Raw genomic sequence first — 19,926 nt, 5'->3', positions numbered from 1 at the left:
TGTTGCCTTCCCCCCTATTTTTAGAGGATTATCTAAATATTATAGAAACAATTATCAATAATAGTAGCAATAATAGTAATGGGAGCACTTACTGTATTCTAAGTGTTTGAAATGAATTTAAATTTCTCTTTCCTCAAAAATTGCTAAGTGATATTACAATTTATACTTTATGGACAAGAACACAAAGGCTTAGGGAAGTCAAGTCACTTGCCCGGGGTAACAGAACCAGGACTAGATGCTGAAGCTGGACTATGCCCACAAGTGCATTTGACCCTGGAGTCCAGCTCTAAAGCACAAAACTGATCGGCTCCATTAGGATTGTTTCAGGCTCCACTACAGCAGCTCAGAGTGCAGCAACGTGTACTGCTTCCTTAAAAGACACGTGGAGATTAGAGACTCGGGTGTATTTGGCATCTCAAGATTTCATAAAGGACCAAGGCTCTTTGCCCTCTCCCTTCCCACCACCATCATCAGCCAGTCACCAGCTGGTCCGTAGGCTGGTCACCTAATGTCACAGGATGACTGTCATAGCTCACTCATCACCCTGCACACAACAATGCCCACAGCAGGAAGGGAAAGAAAGAGGCAAATACGTCTCTCTTCACGTGCCTCTTTCTTATCAGAGAGGAAGTTCTTTCCCAGAATTCCCCGGCAGAGCTTCCTTTGGGCCAGACCTGGGCCACATGGCTGTCCCTGGGCCCATTGCAGGTCCAGGAGAACACGATGGCCCTGACTCCCTTAGACCGAGTGTGGTTCATTTCCCCGGGCTGGGCACGCGGTCCACTGAGAAAAGTCGGGGTTCTGTCAGCAGGAAGGAAGGGACAAATAGGAGCTGGCAAGGCAGCCCCCAGTGTCTGACACCCAGCATTGAAAAATGTTTAGTACACACTGCTATTTTGCATGATTTTTGTAAATTGTACATGGATGAGGTGGTGTGTGTGCGTGCGCGTGTGTGTTTTAAATTTTAGTATTTATTAAATATTTATGTGCAATCTGAAAAATACATATATCACTAACTTATCACAACCATAGATATTATTTCTCCAGATGAAACAACTGTGTTTCAGTTTTTGGGGTTTTTTTTTTTTTAAACTACATCAGTTAAAGAAAAAATATTAAGTAAACAATATTTCATTTACTTCAGGATTTGGCCATTGTAAGGGTAGGAAACACTGTTCTGTGTTATTCTGCTTGGCATTTTTTCCAACTTCTCAAAGGCGTCCTGCCTCCAACCTCCCTCTTGAGGAATATAAACACCCACAAAGATTTTTGCATCATCTGCAAATATGATTCAAATACAGCCTCCAGCTCAAATTTAATCCAGGCTTCCTCGGCCGGGAAGGGCAGGCAGATTGACTCCAGTCCTTTCCTGGTATTTCACCTCTGTCTCAGTGGTTTTACAGTTTCAGGGGGCCAGCCCCTCCTGCCGTACGCGGCCACAGATCCTATTTCTGAAAGAATAAGTTATAAATATTAAACAGAGTGACCACTTGAGGTTCTTGTCCTTGCTGGGAATTTTTTAACTTTCCTAAGACATGAACTCTTTTCATCTACACAGGAATCCGGGGGTCCATGGTAAGAACTGGATAGATAAACTACAGGCCAGCGATACAATGAGATCTGCTAGAGCTTTTGTTAAAAAGGAATGAGGTAAATTAATACACGCTAATATCAAAAGATCTCCAGAGTCTATGGTGGCGTCAAAAATGCAGAACAGCATGTACAGTAGCAACAAGGGGTGGACAAGCTTTTTCTAGAAAGGGCCATGCAGTCCCTGGCACAAATATTCAAGTGTGCCATCATACCACAAAGCAGCTTCTGACGGCACTTGAGCACACAGACAGGACTGTGTTCTAATAAAACTTTATTGGTGGACACTGAGGTTTTAATATCATAATTTTCAGGTAACATAAAGTATTATCCTCCTTTTGATTTTTTTCCCCCAACCATTTAAAAATGTAAGAAAATGTAAAAACCACTCTCAGCTGCATGACAGGCCGTACAGAACTGTGCAGGGGGACAGATTTGGCCTAAGAACTGTAGTTTGCTGATCCTTCATGCAAACCGTTGGTGCCAAAGAAATGATAGGGGAACACAGGAAGTGCAGAGAGAGAGATGTTACACTGTGTGTGTGTACGTGTGTGTGCGCGCGTGCGCGTGTGTGTGTGCATGTGTGAGACTTGAAGAGAGTGAAAAAGAGATTTGTTTGTCTATCTAGAAGGACAGGTGAGAAACTGCTGAGCGCAAGTGCTTCTGGAGAGGGGGACTGGGCAAGATCGGACGAAGGCAGGAAGGAGCCATTTTTCACAACAGCCCTCTTACGCTGTTGGAATTTTTCCCCATGTGCGTGTGTTACTCCTCCAAGACAGACACCTTTGCCAAAGCAAAAAGGATTCCTATGTCCCACCCTCCCCAGACCCAGAAAACGAGATGATTTCAATAAACGCAATAGGCAACCATGGTCCGACTCCAGGGGGCGCTGTCCCCAGGGCCATTTACAGAACGGAGCCCCTGGGCTGGTGCAGGGATCACACCCTGTTGGCGACAAAATGTGTCCCAAGCATTTGTCTGAAGTGAAATTAATAAGCAAATATTGAGGAAGTCTGGTTGGGGCGGACATTGTGGGAGGAGCACTAAAATCTCACTATTTTCGTTTTATGCTGTTCCTTATCTGGGTCACAGTAAACCCATGTTCTGCCAATATTTACTTTTGATCTTTGCTCCAGAGTGGAGGAAAGATGCCCAGGCTCAGCATAAATATGAGGGTGGAACTGAGAGTTATGAGAAGAGAGAGGAACTCACCCTGAAATAAAATCACTTCGAGAACTTAAATATGAAAATACCACTTGTTTCACAGAAACACTTAAAGGCCAAGTCAGCTTGTTCAACACCCTCTCTTGGGGCTCCACTCAGCTTTCCCAGAAATGTGGGGTTCCATGAGACCCACTGGGGAGCTTTTCACCTTAGGTTAGAGATCTCTGAGGGCAGCCTCCCACCCTAGGTAAGCAGCCAATAGGCATTTTTGATCAGCAATGGTACCAAGACATTTCACATAAATGTAGACATTTCTGGCTTCCCCTGAAATATTATACTTGGAGCTCAGCCACGCCAGGCCCACATTTTCACGTGGAAACTTTAGGAGACTGTAGTCAGGTGGTAGTTGCACCTTTCTGATGGGACCAGGGCTACCAGTTAGCCACAGTCCTCACCACTCCCTCTCGGCCTCCCTCAGGACTGCTGCACTCACTTCTCTCACTTCTGCTCCATTCACTCAACCAGCGTTTACTGAGCACTTACTATGTGCCAGGCCCTGGGATCATAGCTGTGAACAAAACAGACGGAAATTCCTCACTTCTTGGAAATTTTGGGCCAAAAAGGGGGTGGAGGTGTGTGTGTGTGTGTGTGTGTGTGTGTGTGTGTGTGTGAGAGAGAGAGAGAGAGAGAGAATCTACATAGAACAGGTGAGTCCCGCTAGCAGATCCTGTCTTTGTCCCCAAACACAAGACAGCGCCTCCGTTCTAAGAGTGCATAGTGTACTATGGCTGAGAGAGAATTCAATGGATTTTCTAGGCTCATTTTGATTCTACATGAAAGAAAAACCCCCCCACCCCCGCCCCAACAAGCATGGGATTGCTTTCCATGTGCTGTTTTGTGCCTTTCTTTTTTACGTGATGACATACTGAGAACTCTGTTCTGTGTGAGCCTCCTTCTCCTGGCCGTCTTTGTGGGAGGGAAGCTCTTGCGTGGCGCACAGGATATCTCAGTCTGGCCCGCAACACAGTCAAAGCCAACTGAAATACCATGAATCTTCATGATGTTGAGAGAAAGAAGCCAGACAGGAAGGGACACATATTGTGTGATTCCATTTATGTAAAGTTCAAAAGCAGTAAAATTGATCTATGGGGTTAGAACTGAGGACTTGGGTTGACCTTGGGGTGGGAGGAATTTCTGGGAGGGGGCGTGAAAGGGGCTTCTGGAGCGTTGTTTGTTCATCTGGGCGCTCATTACACGAGTGTGCCCCCTTGGTGACAATTCACTGTGCGATGCACGCGCTTTTCTGTGCGATTAAACAAAAAACCCACAGTGTTCTCAGAGCATGGGCTGCGCTGAATGGAAACACACATTTTGTGTTCTTGCCACGTGTAGACAGATGTGACTGTTCTGAGGACTAGATAGGAAGTTGGGAAACCCGGGTTTGAACCTGTTAAATGTGTGACCCCCAATGAATTACTTAACCTCTCTGAGCCTCCTTGTCTTCATCTGGACTCCTTACCACGCCCACCAGGGGCAGAGGGTCAGCCTCCGCCGACCTCTCCCACAGGGTCCCCCAACCCCTCTGCCCTTTCTCTATGCCCCAGTGCCGGCCGCCATTCCGCCCGTCCTCCGGCAATGCTTCGCGTAGCCTCGGGGCCTGTGCGCTGCCTATTCCTGCCACCTGGAACTGTCTGTCCTCTGCCTTTTTTTTTCCTTGCAGTTGGTCCTTTTTCCCATTCCCTGCCTCGGTTCAAGAGTCAGCTCCTCCCGGAGCCCCTTGCTGTCCGCCCCCAACACCGGCCATCGGCCATCGGCCATCGGCGCTTTCTTCCCACCTCCTCTGTGTTTGTACTGCTGCTGCTGTTTGCTGCTTATTTGTTAGCACTCCCTCTAGACCCACTGGCTCTGCGAGATCAGGGCTCTCCACCGTCTTGTTCGTTGCCACATCCTCATTGCCTAAAATAACAAATACCTGTTGGTTTCATGAATCGATCTACGCAGTGATCTGATTCTACTTTAGAGAATCTTGAAGAGCTTCCATGAGATGATGCTTTGAAGCAGACAGGTTTATAAAACAAGAGGAAACTTTGAAAGCCTTGCTTGACTGTGATTAACCTCACGGAGAGGAATCTAAGTAGGCAGAGGATTCCCCCTGAGCTAAACCTTCAAGGACCTGATCCGTGCTCGAAGTCACGTTACCTTCTGCAGCCATTGCTCCCTCCTCATCTTTTCTGCTACTGGCCATATGCCTGGAACAAAATCACTGATATTCGTATTTATCTCTGTAATATTTTGATATGTGTTTATTTCTGTAATATTACATTAACATGGTGTTCAGTAATTCAGAAGGTAGGGTGAGTATAGTATAAGTCTGTGTCCTGCTGACTCCTTCTCCAGAGGCAGCTGACACTTCCGGACACCCAGTAAATGCTTCCAGAAATTTCCTGTACGTAAACAGGCACGGAGAGGAATAGGTCCCCACCTTTTCTGTTCACACATACAGGACCTGGTTACACACCCACTTTGGGTCCTTGCTCTCTCCTCTTTCCACACTCCAACCTATTTCCCTATCACTGCCCGTGGAAGGATTTGGGTCTTTTTAGAGGCCCCGTGGCACTTCGCGAGGCGCTTGTCCCTCCCCCTCCGGACGGCCACGGAGGGCGGCTCCCGACCTCTGCCGCCGCCGACAGGGCCGCAGGGACCCCCCAGGCACACACACCTCTGCGCCCCGTAGTCACCGAGCCCTTCTGAGCCTGTTCAAGGGACCCAAAGCTCACTCTTCCCCACTCTCATCTCTGTCCCCCTCCAAACAGCCTCCCTGGTGTTTGTGTTTTGGCCTTTTAAAGACTTTTTCAGAATTGACTTTGGCTTCTTGGCCTGAACTCTGAAGTGTTTGAGCTGATAAGATAGCAGGCTTGGCGAAGGGGGATGGGAGTCAATAGTTACCTTGGAGGCCCTTGCCCAGTGGGAGGAGGGGCCACGGCCCCTCCAGGGCTCTCTCTCTCCCCACCACCAGCAGCAGGCAGTGTGGATGGATCCGTGCTGGGTCCCAGACAGGCTGGGGACGGGGAGGGGCAGGGAGGCAGCCGCACGCAGGGCTGTTCCTCTGCGGTTCCTTGCGACCTTCAAGAACAGTGTTGAGGGTGCCTGGCGAGGGCTGGCGTATTTACTGGAGCCTCTTCTAAAGTAAACAAGATACTATGGGCAAGTTGGAGCAAAGTCCTGGCAAATCTCAAGACTCAGGCACATCGCAAAGACGGCTTGTGCCGTGAGGGGCCCGCAGGGGCCCCAGGAGGGCCCTGTCTCCATGGCTGTGACAGACGACATTGCCAGGCCTTGACAGTGTCCGCACAAGCTGGTCACCGTTATCTCATTCCAGGGTGTTGACCTGCCTGGCACTGATCGAGGTCCCGACCACAGAAGTGAACCAATCCATTCAGAGTCCCCGCTTCCAGAACTTTCTTCAGTGTAGAATGGCAGAGAAATGACAAACAGGCAAGAGGTGTCCAGGATGCTGGGTGCTACAACGGGGGACAGAGGCTGTGGGCGCCAGAGCAGGGGTGCTGCCCGGCCTGGGGTGGGAGAAGGCCTGCCCCGTCATGCCACACCCCGGTTAACAGCCCTTTGGGGCTCCCTGGGGCTGCCTGGGCTCCCTGGGGCCACAGTCTCTGCAGGACCTGGCCCCCCCCCTCGTAATCAGGGTCAGCATCACCAGCCAGTCTACGCAAGAGAGGGCACAGGGCAGACTGTGCCCTTTCTTGCCCCAGGTCCTCATATTGCTGCGCCCTCCACCTACGGCCTCCTCACTCCCCGCCTCCTCAGGGGAGAAGTCATCCGGGAAGCCTTTCCTGATGCCCCGGGAAGGGGGCGGGGGGTCCTGGGGCCCCCTGAGGACCGCAGCCTGCCCCTGTGCGTTCCGCGCCCAGCTCTGATCACTCAGGAGGGAGGCCAGCTGTTAGTGGGCGACAACGTAGTCCAGGGTCCAGGCCCCGTGACTGGCCCAGCTGGATTCAAATGTCAGCGATTAGAACAGCATCTGGCCGAGTTTCCAGTCAGGAAAGGTTGGCTGATTGCTACAGTCTGCCCTGTCCCCTGGCTCCCTCACAGACTGTAGTAGTTGCTCACTTAGCACTTGCTGGAGAAATAATCTCAGCCCTTCAAATAAGTTTGTGAAGATGAGCAATGGTGTTGGTGGGGGCGGGGGGGCTGCTTGTGACATGATGGAAAAGTTCTCAAAACACAACACTAAGTAGCTGAGCAGCCTGCGTTTCAGCTGCCCTCCCCCCAGTACCGGGCTTAGGAGAAAGAACAAAAACAGAATGTTCAATGTGGCTGCATTAGAAGGATGGGACAAAGAATAATTTTTCTTCTTTCTTGTTTGATGTGTTTTTTCCTCATCTCTTTAATGAGCATTGTTTCAATTAAAATGGGAAAAAAATAACAACAAGCCTAGAAAAGGGAGCCCGCGAGCCCTTTCTGTGCCACACAGTTTTCCCACAAACTGGGGCGGGGCGGGCGGGGCGGGCGCGCAGAGGAAAGCCGCCCTGTAGGAGTGAAGCAAGAGCGGGAAAACCAGAGCCGTCCAAGCAGCGGGCCGTGGTGGGTGTCAGCCGACCTGGGGGAAGTTGTGTGAATAATGACGAAGCAGCCATCTCCCAGCGTGGGGCAGCGTGGGGCATTCTGGATGCGGCCGCTTCTGCAGAGCCTCCCCGGACCCCCAGTCTGGACTAGAAACCTAACGCCACAGCTCCTGTCTCCCGGCGGCCTGACACGTGTCACACTACTGTGGCCGTAGAGGGCCTACTATGTGCCCCACTTCACATAACTGCGTTACGGAAGCAGCCCTGTTCTGATGGCCTGCCTGCCGTCAAGCCCTGGGTTACTATTGTAGACCCATTTCAAGGATGGGAAACAGGCTCAAAAGTTTTAACCATTTGCTCTATGTTGCCCAGGTGGTAAATGGCAGAGTCTGAATCTAACATGATTTGGTTTCATCCTTTTCTATGATTGGCATCATTCTTCTCATTTCTACTAAACCAGATGGTGGGTTTCTAGAGGAAAGGGGTTGGATCACAGTCTTCCTCATGTCCCCGCAGCCTGATCGAGAGTCATAATGGTTGAGCAAATTAGCTAACAAATGGGTTATTGATGGATGAGTGCACGCATGTAGATATGCATCAGTGGATGAATAGATGTTTAGATGGATGGGTAGGTGGATGGGTAGGTGGATGGGTAGATGGGTGGGTGGATGGAAGGATGGATGGACGGTGGGTGGATGGATGGATGGATGGACGGTGGGTGGATGGATGGATGGATGGACGGTGGATGGACGGTGGGTGGATGGGTGGGTGGATGGACGGTGGATGGACGGTGGGTGGATGGGTGGGTGGATGGACGGTGGATGGACGGTGGGTGGATGGGTGGGTGGATGGACGGTGGATGGACGGTGGGTGGACGGTGGATGGACGGTGGGTGGATGGATGGATGGATGGACGGTGGATGGACGGTGGGTGGATGGACGGTGGATGGACGGTGGGTGGATGGGTGGGTGGATGGACGGTGGGTGGATGGTGGGTGGATGGACGGATGGATGGATGGTGGGTGGATGGATGGATGGATGGACGGTGGATGGATGGTGGGTGGATGGGTGGGTGGATGGACGGTGGATGGACGGTGGGTGGATGGACGGATGGATGGACGGTGGGTGGATGGGTGGGTGGATGGAAGGATGGATGGACGGTGGGTAGATGGTGGGTGGGTGTGTGGAATGCGTGCATGAAAGGATGGACATAGATGGGTGCATGCATGCATGGATGCATGGATAGACAGATGAGTAGCTGGGTGGGTGGAAGGAAGGACAGATGGGTAGATGGTGGGTAGATGGGTGGATAGATGGGTGGGTGTGTGGAATGCAAGCACAGAGCGCATATGTCAATTATTAATTAAACAAATGATGGCGGAAGGCAGAAGGCACTGGCAGGATGGGAAGGTTTGTTCCAGACATTGAATGTGCCCTTCACAAGGTTGCGAACTGGCAGCTCTCAGGCCATATTGGGCTTCAGACTTGTTTTGTTTGGTTGTCATAGGGTTTTTAATTTTTAAATTAATTGTCATTATTTAAAATTATGAAATTTCACATTAGAACTCTAGATTTCTGGCTTCTTGTGCAAAATTGAGCCAGCGCACATACCAGGAAATAATGTGCAAGGACTGGCAAGGCTGAGCCCGCTGGGACACTGCAGTCCCCACTGGTCCCCAGTGACTCCCTGATGTTGAGGTTGGTGTCAGCTGCCACTTATCACGGCATTTTCAGCTGGGTTTTACTCATAGTACAATCACAAGGAAAACACAAAATCTCTTGCACCCAGCTCTCCATCAAAAGTGGGAAAACAGAAATAAGTGAAGAGAAATCCAGGAGAGAAGATATTTGTGTGTGTGTGTGTGTGTGTGTGTGTGTGTGTGGAAGAGAATATTCCGGTGGATCTGAGGAGTGAAGAGGCCTATTTTCCTGGGTGACAATAGAGGTCAGCGGTTAAGGGCACAGATGCTAAAGCAGGACAACCCAAGTTCAAGCTCCAGCTCTGCTACATACAAGCTGTGTGCCAGGAGCAAGTCACTGAACCTCTCTGGGCCTCAGTTTCCTCATCTGTAAAGCAAAGATAGTGTCAGTTTTACTTCCCAGGGGTTACCTAATAACCTTATGCGGGACCTGCTTCGGTCACTCATGTGACCAGCTTGTGTCCTGAAGGTCCACAGCAGGGGTTTTCAACCAAATAGCCCTGGCACTGTCTAGACATTTAAGGCTGTCACAGCTTGAGGGGAGGCGATACCAGCATTTAATGGGTAGAAGCCGGGGAGGCTGTTAAACATCTTCCAGCACTTAGGACAGACCCCCGTGCAAAGGATTACGCGGCCCCAAGGGTCAGTAGTGCTGAGACTGGGAACCCCGGTCGACAAGAACTTGGGCCGCCAGAGGGGGCGGGTCAGGGCCAGACACCTGGGAGGCCCTAAAGCTGTTTCAAAGGAGGTCAAGGTTGAGGAGGGCACCCTGGATGTGGCAGGAGACATTGCCTCTGGCCCCAAGCCACCCAGACCCCAGGATCATCAGGCCCCAAGGATTTTCCCATTTCAGGGTGCCTGGACCTAGCCTGTTGCCAACCCTACAAGCCAGACAAGGGATGTGTCCCTGGCGCCTCCTGGTGGCTTTGTCTCCAAACTACATACACTCCTTTGCCTGGGGTGTGGGGACTTGGCCCCCAGTCATGCTTCATCCAGACTAGTTGGGAACGTGGGGATTTAAGATACTAGAAAGTGGCAACAAAGGCTTGGGAGACAGATTGACCTGGGTTTGAATCCCACTCACCACAGACCAGCAGGAGACCTTGGACAAATCTCACAATGCTCTGGGCCTCAGTTTCCTCATCTATAAAATGGGAATGATGTCACTTACGTCACAGTATTGTTGAGCGTAGATTAAGTAACATACATAAACGTGTGGCAAACAAAAATATCTGATGCTTCATAACCCTCCTCCCTGACAGTTGTGTTCACATAAATCCATAGCCATTTGCCTTTGAAGGACTCCCAATGTACCCAGAGTGATTTTTTTAGAAGGATCAAATAAATAATTTTGTTGTAAAGGCAAACTTAGTGAAAGGAAAAGAGATCTGCAGTATATTATCCAATGACCGGAAGCCTCAAAAACGTTGTGCACAGGAGGGTCCCACTTTTGTTTGATATATATGTATGTTTAAATATGTTTATTTGTAACATATATGAGGAAAAAAGACCTAATTTTTTTAGTATGTAAAGAGCTCTTATAGATGAATTTAAAAAACAACTGTCCAATAGGAAAAAAATAGGCAAAGGACAGGAATGCTTTGCTGCCAGAAAAGAAATATAAATGGCCTTTAGATGTCTTTTAAAATTCTCAGCCTGACATAAAGGGGAAGAATACACAGATTGAAGCTACAGTGAGCGCCTTTTCTCCCTACCTGTCAAGGCAAAGATTGAGAAGTCTGATAATAGTTGGCCTTTGCTGGAGGGTGGGAAAACCAGTGCTCACTGCAGGTTGCTGTCCTGAATGCCATTGTAGGTATGATTTCAGAGAGCATTTAGACAATTAGTGTCAAAATTAGAAAACTTGTCTGCCCTACAGCTGGGCAGTTCAGTCACTAAGAGTTTATCCTCTAGGAGGAGATCCACCCAGATGGGGAGACGTCTGTGAAAGGGATATTAGCTGCAGTATCGCTTGTCCTAGCCAAAGACCGGAATCGTCTACATGACTATCAACAGAGGACTGGTTAAGTAAATTATTATATTCAGACAATGGGAGAATGCTTTCCTGGTGCTGGTCTGGAAAGATCCGCAACGTACGTTATTAAGTTTTAAAAAGAACCAAACCAGTGCAGAACAGGGTGTGTGGTATGCTTCTATTTAGAGAAACGGCTGCAGGAATCCGTGCATGTCTGCTTATCTACTCTCTGACTATCTCTGTGATGCTCCCTGAAAAGTAATAGGCCAACACAGCTTCTGGGGAGGGGAGCGGGCGTTTTGGAGCAGGGTGGCAGGGGGTTAAAGATTAGAGGGAGCAGAGCCACTGTGAATATTTGGGTATACTTTCAATTATTTTTCATGAGAATATGTTCTCTTTTTCTTTTTTTTAATGTGTGATGCATTGATGGACGAGAGAGAGAAATGCCTGGAAAGATGCGCTCAAAGCATCGGGGTGCTTCTCTCTGGGTGGTTGATGTGAATTCAGGGTGATGTTTATTTTTATTTTTTTAGTTAGATGGATTTTTTACATTTTGAAAATAATTATCTAGGAATATTTGTTAGTTCAGAAAATTATTAAAAAGTAGACCCTCAGTGTCTTCTTGGTAGTCAGAGAAAAACCTAACTTCTACATCAAAAACAAAACAAAAACAAAAACCCAACAACCACACACAGCAACAACAACAAAAATGCGGTTCTCCACACAGTCAGATTATCTTTATGTCCAAGAATGTTACAGAGTCTAGGGTTGGGTGGTTGGAAAGACACTACAAAAAAGTGTGAATGAATGTAGGCAGCGCCCCCCACCCCAACCCCACCCCATCCCCACCCCCTGCACTTGCTATTCATCAAAAGTCCAAGCTTCTAACTCAGCATTGGAACTAGGTTCGAAGGGGCCACTTTGCTGGGCATGTCATTCCAACTCTCTTGGCCTCAGTTTCCGCACTTCTAATATGGAAAAAACCGTAGAAACCCTAGGAGGCTTGAGCGAGAAAACGCCCGTCTGCGCTTAGCTCAGGGTGTACACCGAGCGGGCTCTGGTTCTAATCCCACGCACGACAGGCCAACAGGGAACAAGCTGGAATTCTGCGCACCCAAGGGCGGAGGACCAGGGAAGGGGAGAGGCTGAGGGAGGGACTTTGCTTCCCTTGGGGTCAATTTGCAAATGCCTCTGCCCCAGAGTATCCAGTACCAGCCCAGCTCCGCAGGGCAAGTCTTCCGACAGTTTGGAGAGGGTGACACCAAGTGGCCAATCCTGAAACTACACCTTACAGCCTCAGGTGTAGCGCGAGCCTGGGAAGGTCCTTGTATCCCCTCCAGCTGAGGTCTTGAGCAAGGGGAGGAATCTCTATGGGTCCCTTTCCTCAGCTGTAAAATGGAGACAATGCTGCCTACCAGGCAGAGCGGAGGTGAGGATTAAATGATGTAACCCACGGAAATCATGCTAGGTTGCGCAACTTCAGTGGGCGCCTTTGATGAAATTGTGTTACCCAGCAAACACCTTGAAACCCCAGGCTCTTCTGATCATCATTCTCTCAAACTTCTACTTTCCTTACCAACTTCCCCACCCCCGCCCAGGGTAATTCTAAAGCAGAGTCTTCGAGAAAACATAGACCAATGGTGTTTCATGGGAAGATTTTAGTGGATATGGGGTCCGCTAAATAACTACCAAGTAACATCTCATTTTCCTTCAATCGTTCTGATTACAGCTAAACAACAGCCCCAGTTTGATACCAATGTGTCTTTAATGCCTTTCTAATGCTCACTCATCTCCCTCTTCAACAAAAAAAAGAGAGCAAGCCTCAGACTTGGAGCCTTCAGAAGGCAAAGTTATGTGGCCACAATTTAATGAAGTTAACTGTTTTTATAGTATTTATCTTTTGTAGTCACCGCCTATTGAGGAAGAGTGGTGTTGGTTTTCCACTTGCAATAGGTTTGGTAGATTGTCAATATTTATTGGTCCTTCCTACGGGCACTTCCCTGGTGACTCTCTGCCCTGCTGACAGGCTACCTCCCTCGGACCAGTAGAACGTGGGCCAAGCTTCCAAGCAGAAGCTTTGAGAGCCAGCGTGTGTTTCTGCCATTTGCCCTTTTCTTTCCACTGGGACAGTGGCCTGCCCCAGAGACGGGCTATTTCTTCAACGTGAATCCTAGAGTTAAAAGGACACACGGACCAGGAATAAACCTTGGCTTTTACCAGCCACTGAGGTTCCGGGGTTGTTTGTTATTGCAGTGAAACCTAGCCTGAGTTGACTGATACAGTAGAGATAAAATGTTTCCTTTAAAAATAAATACACTTAAGTAAAAGAAATGTGTTTGTTTAAAGAAAAATATTGAGTAGATAATGGTGCAGAAAACTGGGAACATGTGTAACGAAGACAGTGATTGGAGGACTGAAGTTTGGGAAACACTGGTGCAGGGTTGTTTTTTTTAATTTTTATTTATTGATTTGGGGTGGGGGAGAGAGAGAAACATCGATTTGTTGTTCCATTTATTTATGCATTCACTGGTTGATCGAACCTGCAACTGTGGCCTATTGAGACAACACTCAAACCAACTGAGCTACCCAGCCAAGGCCTGGGCAGGGTTTTAAGTGTGAAATTGTTACTCTGGGTTGTGGGTGGCTCATCTTAGAGCCCCCTCCCCCAAACACCACTCAACTCACATTTCAAACTCCCCAGTCTGCCTCCTTCCCTGTAGCCAGAGTGAGTTTTCTAACCAGGTGCAAATCTGATCAGGTTCCTTCCCTGCTCTGACCTCTTTGGTGGCTCCCTGGTGCCCTCAGGAGAATCCGCACTCTCCTGACCTCACAGGCCTGTCGGACTCTGTCTCCTCATCTCCATCTTCCTCGCCCTCTCTCTGCTCTAGCCACGCTGATTTCTTTGTTATTCTTCAAACATGGCCAGCATGCTCTTGCCTCAGATAGGAGCATGGCAGTGCCCTCGCTCCCTTGGGTCTCTGCTTAAACATCCCTTCCTCAAAGAGTCCTCCGCACACCGTGCTATATCAAATAGAAAACCCCAGTTTCCTGCCCCCGTCCTGGTTTTCCCTCCATATTACCTATTGCCCCTGACTGTATTACCTATTTGTTCACTGTCTGCCTTCTCTGTTAGAAGGTTAGCTCCTTGAAGGCAAAGATTTTGTCTGGGTTTTTTTTTGTTTGTTTTTGCTGCTATAGCCTGGGTGCCTAGAACCCTGCCTAGAACATAGTAGCTGCTCAGTTAGTATTTGCTGAATGAAGGAATGAACCAATGATGGCTAAGGTAGACACCAGTAGCTCTAGACACAAGTTATGCTAGCATCACATCCAGCTCTTAAAGAACACGTTTCCAATGGCTCAGAATTGAATCTCATTGGCTACCTTAGATCACATGTCTCTCCTTGTACCAATCACGGTGGCCAGGGGAATGGAATGCACTGATTGACCAGGCTTAAGTCACATGCTCATGGTTAAACCCAAAAGTAAGCTAAGTCTCACTCACTTAGCCCACATATGGACTGAGAGTGTCAGGAGTGTTCCATACTAGTGGTCCCCAACCTTCTTGGCACCAGGGACTGTTTTCATGGAAGACAATTTTTCCACGGACCCGGGTTGGGGGCAGGTGGGGGGATGGTTTGGGGATGATTCAAGCATATTGCATTCAGCCTCACCTTCTGCTGTGCACCTCAGTTCCTAACAGGCCCTGACCGGTACTGGTCTGTGGCCCGGAGGTTGGGGGCCCCTATTCTGTAGGAAAACTATGACGCTGTGAGGAAATGGATGCCAGGTAGGTAGAAACAAGTCATCCACCACAAAAAAGGTCAATTATTCACCAAGCTGATTGCCTGGAACCTCGTGTGGGTTCTATGAGCAAGGAGCCGTATTTGGGATCCAACTGTATTCAGGGTGGGGGCGGCGGGGCGGGGGTGAGGGGGCGTGGAATTCTCCTAAGACCAGAGATGGAGCTAGAGTAGGGAACTGGCGATCCAGGCAGTCTCTGCACAACTATATGTCCATGCCATTAAAATGTTGTGGAAAGAGGTCAGAAGTTTGGAGCCAAAAGAAATCTCAGTTTTCTATGGGCAACTTCTTACATAATCAGCAAAATGTTAATTAATCTCTCTTCTGGCACCGGGGACGACACTCTTGAAAAGAAATTTTAAAATAAACAATGTTGGCTGTACTCTATTACCGTTGATTAGTTTGAGGACCCACATGTGCTTATTGCATGATAGACCCATAAGGCAGACCACAAACCCTATGACCAGCCAAGAGAGGCCTCCTGAAATTGGCAGTCACGGCCAGCTGAAATTCTGAAACCATATGGCATCGTGCTGTTCCTGGGAATGAGTAATCTATTTTGTTCCAGAAGTGAAATTCTAAACTCTTCAATAATGCCTCCAGTGGTAGAGTCTGAGAGTTGTCCCTCAACGTCAGTTTTCCCCTTCTTTGATGACAGGAGGTCCATAGCAACCCATCCCTGCTCAGAATAAAGACTACATTTCCCAGCCTCCTTTGCAGCAGGGCGTCACCATGTGATTGGGGCATGGCCAATGGGATGTGAGCAGAACAAGGGAACATAAACATGGCGGCCAGCCTTTTGGACTCTGGGATGGGGACAACATGCTGTTGATGATAGAGGAGCAAGTCGGGGCCCAAGTCTCTGCCAGTTTCATGCTGTAGAGCCACTGCTCCCATCAGGCTTCTGTGTGAAAAGGAAGCTTTCAATGTATTTCAGTCTCTTATGTGTCTGGACCCCACAGATGAAATTATATTCTAAATGATACACCTCTAAACAAATCGGTCTGGCTTAGACAATTCCATAAAATATATACACGGGATGAATCTTAAAACAGAAGGAAGTACACAATTTTGATTCACTTATATCAGTTAATTCCTCTTCATCAAATAAGACTACCTAAGGCAGATGCCTAGCCCGGGGGGCCCTTATATCTTGGCTGCTTTAACAAAACCACTCTTTGGCAGCTTTACCTTAAGCCCCCCAGCCTGCTAAAGCTGGCTGTTAGTAGAGTCTTTTTAAAGAGTCTTTTTAAAATACAGATTCTTGGGCCTTGGCTAGTGCATTTGAAAAAGTGGAATATTAGGAATTTGTCATTTTTTAAAACACTTTGCTATGTTAACAGCTGACCTTGAACAAGTTATTTAACTTGCCAGTTCTGCCATTCCCTCAGCCATGAAATGGGGACAGCAATGGCACCTGTTGGGAGGGTGGCACCTAGCATAGTGCCTGGAACTCAGTGAGATCAACATGTATTAGTTATCCTTGTACCTGCTGGTGGGAGCTTAATTTACTGTGAACTCTCTGGAGGTCAGCAATGCGCACTATCTACCAAGACGCACTCTTAGGTCCGTAAACATGAATTCTTTGACCCAGCAATACAACGACTGCAAACAGCCTGCGGCTGCCCTCACTCGCCCTGCTGCGTGCCCAGGGATGCTCCTCGTAGCACGGACGTACTCAACAAGTGCTTATCGAGCATCGGTGCTTGGGTCAGGGTGAAACGGGCTATGCTGCAGGAATGGGCCCCCAAATGGCAGTGACTTAACACAGCAAAGTTTGATTCCTTGCCTTCGCATTTTGACGCAGACTGAGTCTTGCTCTCAGTCTTGGGTCTGTGCCTCCTGGCGCTTGTGGTCTTGAACCTGGACACAGCAGGCAAAGAAACAGCTAGAAGGTCGCGTGAGATTTTCTTAGCCCTTAAGTCTGGAAAAGAGTGGCTCCCGTCCCTTTTACACATCCCATTGGGCAGAAAGGAGCCACACAGTTCAACCTAACTGCAAGGGAGGCTGGGAAAGGCTGAGGCACATATGGAGATTGAGTATGGATATGGTCTCTGTGGTATCTGCTGTGTTCAAAGGACTGTCCTAGGAGCTCACCCAGAGGTGAGCAAGACAAACAAGAGCCCAGCCCTGACCGAGCTTCCCATGTAATTAACCTCTATTTTAAACAAGACCCCATGTGTATGTCATTCTACACGTCAACAAAAACAGCTGAAGGATACACTTTCAGAAATGAGGGTAATTGCATCAAAGGGTGTATGCAGTTGTCACTTTGACCAATATGGTCAAATTGCCCTCTGTAGGATTGTGCCAATTTTCACTTCCACCACCAAGGTACAAGAGTGCTTCCGTCCCCGCAGCCTTGCCAGCATGGGCTGTATCAAACTTTAGGATTTTTGCCAATCTGATAGGTGAGAAATGATCTCTCTGTGTACTTTTAATTTGCATTTTTCTTATTTTAAAAAAGGTTGAACATCCTTTTATATGTTTATGAGCTATTAGTATTTCCTTTTCTTTGAACTGTGTGCTCATATCCCTTGACCATTTTTTCTAATGACATTAAATGAAAAAGTGAATGGGCAGAGGAGAATGCATATTATCAACATTTTTGTAACTTAAAGCAAAACAATATTTTGGCATATATGGATAAATAGTCCTACATGTGCATACAAGTTTTCTAGAAGCAACCACGGGAAACTGTTAGTAGAGGGATAGACTTGGTGCCTTTTTTTTTTTTTTTTTTTTTTTTTTTTGTCTATGAGCTAAAGAAATAGTTACTATTTTAATCCCTTGAATTTGGGGATGTTTCATTACACCTGAGTGCTATTTTTTGATCCTTTCTGAATGACTTCACTTTTTAACCATGTACAAGTGTTACTTGTATTATTTTTTTAAACATCAGTAAGGGTCATCTGCCCTTCTTTCTCTTGTCTTTATATTTTTTATATTTTAAAAACTTGTAATAGATATCATTTTAATTCAAAAAAAATTTAGAAGCATACCGTGACTGCAAACACATCACCGTCAGGAACTGAAGCCAGGCCCAGAATTCAGTTCAAGCCTTACACTTTATAAGTACTTGAGAAGTATTTGTTGGATGAAAAGAAATAGGAGCTTCTTTTTAACTGAATCACCAAAGACCCCAGATTTGAAATAACAATGTTCTTTTGTTTTCAAGATGAACAAGAGAGAGATCAAAGTTAGCTGCTCTCTTAGGACATTTCTTTTAAGGTGAGGAGGCCAGTCCCTTTGTCCAACAAAGTCCAGGGCGGCTGCAGAAAACTCTGAAAGGCATTCTCCTGTGACAATGTCTCTCAGCCCCCGTCAGTTCCAATACTTTATCTCATTGGTAAAGTTTGGGTTATGTGCCTGTCTCAGCCAATCAGTGTTGCCCATGGGTGGGCCGCTCATTGGCCACACCCCATTCCTCAAGCCAGAGGTGGCGCCTATAGCCCCCAAATCACTGGGACCCTGAGCAATGAAAGTGTGGTTTTGCCCAAAGGAAAAGTGGAGTGCTGATATCAGAAGATGGAACCACAGATGCTGGAAGGTAGCAACCACCTCCTGGGTCTGCCGCGAAGACCTGCCATGCACAGGACATTCTGCAAGCTAAGGGGGTGCAACAAGACAGACACTTCCCCAGCCCTTAAGGATTTTCCCAGCCCTTAAGGAGCTGACATCTCCATGGGAGAGATCAAAAAAGAAAAAAAGTAAACTAGAAAGTGTTTTTAAAAATTACAAATTGGAATAAATTCTATGAAAGACACAGACAAAAGAAAGAAAATATTTTGAATCAAGTGGTCAGAGAGGCAGTGACGTTTAAACTGAGACACAACAGATGAGAAGGCACTCTCGGTAGCCATAGGGGAAAAATCCAGTTGGGTTCCTCCTTCACACCCAAACCAGGACAAAGTCCAAATAGATCATAGACTAAAATGTCTAAGAGGAAACCTCAAGTGTAAATAGTGAAATAAAACTGGCATAAGTCTTTCCGGCTGTAAATGACCTCTATAAGAATGAAGCCAAGCCCAAACGTCCTAAAATGAAAGGCAGGGAAATTTGACAACGTAAAAATGTTTAAAATAATCTTTACAGCTAAAAATAACCCCACTAAATTAAAATACCAAAGGACAAATCAGGCTAATGCTGGCTCCTCACAAAGGGTGAATTTACCTAATATACAAAGAGTTCTGACAAACCAATAAGAAGAAACATCAACTCAGTGTGAAAATGTGGGGGGGGGGGGGGGATACATATTCCCAGAGAGAACAAATGGCTTTTAAGCATATGAAAAGATGCTCAATTTCACACATGGTAAGAGAAATAATATATCACTCCCCACTCCCCCTCATCAGATAACGAAACTCCCAGTTTGACAATCCACTGTGTTGATGAGGGTATCAGAAAATGAGCACTTTCTTAACTGTTAGTATGACTATAAACCGATGTACCTCCACAAAAAAGACTCTGATGCTATTTATTAAATTTAATGAAAAATTCATATTAAATGCGTTTAGGAGTTGATCCTATGGGCTTTTTCATACATCTGCTAAATGACATATACAGTTACCCATTATAACATTGTTTTTAATAGAAAGAAACAATGCCTACTGTTAAAGGACTGGGTAGGTGACAGCGTGTCCATACAATGAAATACTACTCAGGGGTATAAAAGGGGGCAGCTGTGTGCAAACTGGCAGGTAAAGTCCATGCCAGAACCTTCCAAGCAAAACAAAAATAATGTACAGAGTCATGTGTGTAGCATGCACTCTTATTTGTAACATTGCAAGGGAGAGGGTGGAGTGGAAAAGAATACGTCTTTATATTTGCTTACATATGCAAAAAATATCTTAGACGGATATGCAAGGGACTAATAACCAGATGCTAGAGGCAGCAGCATATGCAAAAGGCCTCAAAGTTAAAAAAAAAAAAAAGTGGTAAATTCCAAAGACTACGAGTGTGGCTGGGAAAGACAGCATGTGACAGGTGGTGGCCAGATGCTACAGAGCCTTTCAGGCCACCATTTAGGAGGCTGGTCTTGAGCCCAAGTGCAGTGGGAAGACATTCAAAAGAAGAACATGATTTGACTCACATTCTAAGAGCATCTTTCTACCACT

This window comes from Pteronotus mesoamericanus, unplaced genomic scaffold (genome assembly GCF_021234165.1).
Source record: "Pteronotus mesoamericanus isolate MK-2021 breed Mesoamerican mustached bat unplaced genomic scaffold, CSHL_Meso_final contig_25, whole genome shotgun sequence".
NCBI classification, from domain to species: Eukaryota; Metazoa; Chordata; class Mammalia; order Chiroptera; family Mormoopidae; genus Pteronotus; species Pteronotus mesoamericanus.
This window is presented reverse-complemented; position numbering follows the sequence as displayed.